Source organism: Charadrius vociferus, unplaced genomic scaffold (assembly GCF_000708025.1).
Source record: "Charadrius vociferus isolate BGI_N301 unplaced genomic scaffold, ASM70802v2 scaffold650, whole genome shotgun sequence".
Classification (NCBI taxonomy): domain Eukaryota; kingdom Metazoa; phylum Chordata; class Aves; order Charadriiformes; family Charadriidae; genus Charadrius; species Charadrius vociferus.
Genome location: NW_009646736.1, coordinates 2859740 through 2864840, shown reverse-complemented (window position 1 = coordinate 2864840; position 5101 = coordinate 2859740).

Below are 5101 nucleotides of genomic sequence, written 5' to 3'. Positions count from 1 at the left end.
CCATCAAAAAACACAAAGATAAAAAAAGAGGTAAAAAAAAAAAAAAAAAGGCCTCCTGGCATGAGCAGGTGGGACGGTCCCCGGCTCTCCAGCACCAGGGGGGCCTCTGGCCCACAGGTGGTACCAGCAGCAGAACCCACCCAGCTTCTGCACGGGGCTGCGGGGGACACTGCGGGACACAGCGCAGGACCCTCACACCCCCACAGGGCCCGGCCCACAGAGCGGGATGTGGCGCCCTCCCTAGAGGGGAAAGCCAAACCTGGGAGGCTGTGCCAGGTACCGGAGGAGAAGTTCTGGCAAACACCCCATGGCTGGGGACATCCCAAATCCGATCTCGTTCTCCTGCCTCGCTGGCCATCCCTGGGGCAGGAACAAGAAGTTATCTACCTGCATTTCCTTCAGCTGCATCAAATAGAGAATTCTTAGGTTAAAAACTAAAAATGAAAAATCAACAGCTAATAAAAACAGTTTTTAAAAAAACATCTTTCAAGGAGAAAAACCCACGTTGCAGATTTCTCACCCAAACCAGTTACCTCCAGGGTGCCCATTGCTGTTGCTAATGTCATCAGCTCCAGAAGCCACCCAAGACATGAACAATTTTGCGTGGCATTTCCACAAAGTCACAGCTACCGTCAGGTGGTGAGCAACTCTGAAACACAGAAACAATCAGGCAAATGCCTGATGGCTAAGGACATGCTGGTCGTCAGTATTAGATATTTTGGGTTTCATGGTAAACAAAACCCCATAAGCAGCACCAACTGACCGCAGCTGTTCTGCTCCCGGGCCCTCGATCCCCCAAGAGCCAGCCAGTGCCCCCAGCCCTGCAGGTCCCCAGGCCCAAAGCTTTAAGGAGCATGAGGTCTGTGAGCCCCTGTGAAGCTCATCTGGGGCTCAGCATCCCCCCCGGGGACGTCCCCGCACTTGCTCGGGGCAGCCCTGGCCCCAAGCCACAGCTGAGCCACCACACAAGTCCCCGGGCCGGGGCAGGGGCACACCGGGGGTCCCAAAGCATATGCCCAGCAGGTGGGATTAGACAGATTTCTCTGTTATTCAAAGTATCTCAGCTGCTTCTTCGCTAAGGAAAAGAGAGCTGATGCAAAATACATTTCTTCTTGCACCTTGGCCAACTCTCCCCTTCAAAGAGCACTGTCTGGGTGGGTAATTTCCAAGCTGCTGAAGACTGGATAACTCTGTCTGCTGCTAACTCTCCACTTTCCTCAAAAACAAAATAAAAAAAATCTGTAGCTGATCTAATTATAAACATTGAAAGGTTTATTTAGGCATATTTTTCATTGTGGAAAACACAGTGAAGCTCTGAAAGAATGGGGTTGGGGGTGGTGGTGGCTGATTTACCACTGTATACTGGCTGCTTATTACACATTAATAATTTAACATTTTTTGCCTACCTGTCATTTTCCAATTTGTCCACATCATTCTTGTACGAGAGCCTGTCACGTTACGGTAATTGAAACAAACTGCGCAGCGTGACAGCAGGGCAGAGGTTCAGAGCATGGCGATTTTCCCTATACACTGGTTTTGGTGAGATGAAAAAAAAAAAAAAAAAGAAAAAAAAAAAAGATCTTCATGGGGAGGCAGCAATAGCAGCTCGTTTCTGGGATAAACCAGCAGCTCCTTCTTCCCAGGGTGCACAATTCATTGAGGATGTCACATCACGGTGGATGGCAGCCCACCTCCAGAGCCCACGGGCTGCCTAATTCCTGATGAACGCCCCATTTCGACCGGTAAGGCGACCCAGCTGTCTGCCCGCTGCTTGCTGGGCCCCACTCATGGGCTGCCGGGCACAGCACGGCGCTGCGGAGGAGCACGCACGGGGCATGGTGGCGGTGGCCGATGGTGGCCCCATGGGGCTCGGCTCCCCGGCCGGGGCAGGGAACAGGGCGGCGCGTTCCTTCCACACTTTGCGAAGGACAGACGGCAGTGCTGGGAGCAAGGATGGTCTCTGGGGGGAGGAACGGGAGGAAAAACTACTTTATTTTGAGGGTGGCAGAGCACTGGCACAGGCTGCCCAGAGAGGTGGTGGAGTCTCCTTCTTCAGAGAGATCCAAAACCTGCCTGGATGTGTCCCTGTCTAACCTGCTCTGGGTGACCTCGCTCTGGCAGGGGGGTTGGACTAGACGCTCTCCGCAGGTCCCTTCACACCCTGACCCTTCTGCGATTGAGAAGGAAAATTTGCGCAGACTAGGAGAAAGCCGTAAGCCGGCAAAGCCAGCGGCTCCCCAGGAGGACAGTGCGGCATCTCTCCCGTGCACCCGGGGAGCGAAACAGCTCACGAGCGGTTCTGGAGGCAGCTAACCAAGTATTTACTGTTGCACGGAAGGGCAGGGGGCAAGGGCAATGGTTTCTCAAACCCATCATGGCTGCTGCTGTGAGCAGAGGAGAGGTGCAGCTGGTGCCCCCCCGGCACAGAGATAACGAGATGGGGGCAGCATCCTTTCACCAGGAGCACCTCTTGTAGCCAATTAAACTATAAGACATCACATGGCAATTCATTCCCTTGTTTAACTACGGAATATTTACACTAGTGCAAAAAGAAAGGTGTCAGGGTAATGTCAAAATTGATATTTTTTTTTTTAAATTTTTTTTTAAAATCAGGTTTGCCCTTTCCCACAGAACCGGGGGCTGCTGCCATCCAGCAGCACTGGCTGTTCACAGACCGCAGACGTAGAGGCTGAGGGCAGCCAGGCTTTGCTTCCCCAGCGGAGCCCTTTCTCTGCACCCAAACCAGCAGTGGGGCCACCCTTCCACAAGGACCAGCGAGGGCAGGATGAGGCACACACCTGTGCGCCGCCCCGAGGCTGACAGTCAGCAGTCACAGGCTCACGATTCCAGGATTTTAGAAAGGAAAAAAAAAAACAAAACAAAACAAAAAAAAAATCAACCTCATCTGGAAACCTTTGCCAGTCAAGGTTTACAGCGAGCATCACGCCTCCTTTGCAAGCAATCCATTGTATCTGTGTCTAATATCGTCCAAATTTTGCAAAACAAGTAGCAAAGAGAAGACATGAGTTATGGAAAAGACCGCACCAGAACGATCCGAGCAGCGCGTGGTATAATGAAAAGTTACTGGCAGAAAATAAAGCCCACAGAAGTAAATGGAAAAATGATTTAAAAGTATCCCTTCCTACCACTGGGAAAAATTCTGGGGAAAGTCCCAAATCCCATCTATTTATGAAAACATTAGGAAAATCACTGCAAAACCCATTATCAGTGGCACAGCGATGAATATAACCAGAAGCAAACACAAACCAAGCAGAGGGGGGCACTGGAGAGCACAGAAACTTTCCTGCATGGGCAGTGGGAACACCATCACCGCAACGGGAAGGCCAACCCCTCCTGGGAAACACCCGATAAGCCATTACCAAACACATGGAGGAATCACTACACAGGAGCTATTTTCAAAGAAATATTTATCAAGTTTTTCAAGACTTCATATAAAAGTAAGGCTCTGAAAGAAGTATTCGCACATTTTGCCCACAACATCCTTGGTGGGATGTGAAGCAGCGAGGCAGAAACCCTCCTGCTCCAGAAGCTCCATGCTGGTCTGCGCCAGGTAGGGACAATCGAAAATCTTCTGGCCCTAAATCCTGCCCTGGTGCAGGTCACCTATACAACATTTGCCTGTGCATGTCAGTGTGAATGCATATGCGCCTGCAGATATGCCAGAGGAGTCGCACTAAATCCCGAATTTAGCAGCTCATTTTGATACAGAAATTATTCTTGAAATTCTACTCCCCCTCTCCCCCCCCATTGTTATACGGCTCTTGTGGAACTTTGGCAAGGAAGGGATGGAAAGAGGATGCGATGCTGAATAGGGCAGATTGCTCATTAGCATTCCCACTCTTCCCGGTAATTTTGTTACGCTACTTTAGCTGGAACAATCCAAATCCTGAATTGCAACATAATTAAGCAAAACGATTTCATTTCCAAGAAGCCTGGCAGAAATACCCAGCAACCGTGGTGAGATCCAGAGAACTGATGACACAAACTTCTTAACGAGTTTTAGCAACTAGTTTCCTTACAGCTTGTTAAACATCCACAACCTGCCTTCCAACTACGCTAAATAATGGAAACAGGCTTTCCAGGTCATTCTTAAATCTTAGAAGTCACACATTTAAGCTTTAAAACCAACTATAAATACATACGGTACCAGGAAAGGTATCAAAACCAGTGAGTTTGCAGCAAGATCCCTCACGCAAATCTCACTTAGAAAAAAAATGAACTGCATCCAGTTGTCATTGAAGTAGATTTCTACATCAAAGTCTTCATTAATTAGCTAAGCATCCAGGACTTTCTACCAGGTTGGGATACCATGAATTTTATGGGAATTTGATACAATAGGCACTCTCTTTTGCTATTAATATTTTCACATTTCACAAGGATGCTACTTTCACCCCCACCCCCTCTAGGAGGCTGAAGTAGCAGGAATCCTATGGAAATGTAAGGATCCATGTCGAGATCTTGCCATTCCACAGGGATTCAAGACACAATCCACCAGGCCCGTCGCCACACACAGTTATTGGGATTGCCTACCAACGGAAAGCCATGAGAACTTTGCCATTTAAACCATTTACGTTTACAACGTACTCTCTTTAATTATCTGGAAATAATTAAAAAAAAAAAAAAAAACAAACACCAACCCTGACACTAATAGAAAGCATTACAGTTTTAAGAGAGAAAAAACAAACTAAACACACACTCTTTGTAGTAACTTGGGCATATCAGAATACGTGGATATTGAGGGGCTAAGGATTGAAACGTGGCACGTGGCTTTTTTCCTGCTGTTGCGCTCGGCGGTGCTGCACAAACCTGAAGTCTGAAAGCAAGCATCTTGATGATGAAATGTTCTGTGCATGTAAAGTCAACAAGAGCTGTGCCACTCTTTCAGGTAAACAAAGATAACCCACCCTCCCCATCAGGGAACTGGCGCGTGCTTTGGTACCCGCCATCCGTGCGGGGAGCGGGCAGCGGTTTGGGGACGGCCGGGCAGGACCAGAGGCAGAGGCAAGCGATGCGATGGCCAGCCCCGGGCAAAGGCTGCGCGGTCTTCACACCCTGGAGGCGGAGCTTGAATTCCACCTCA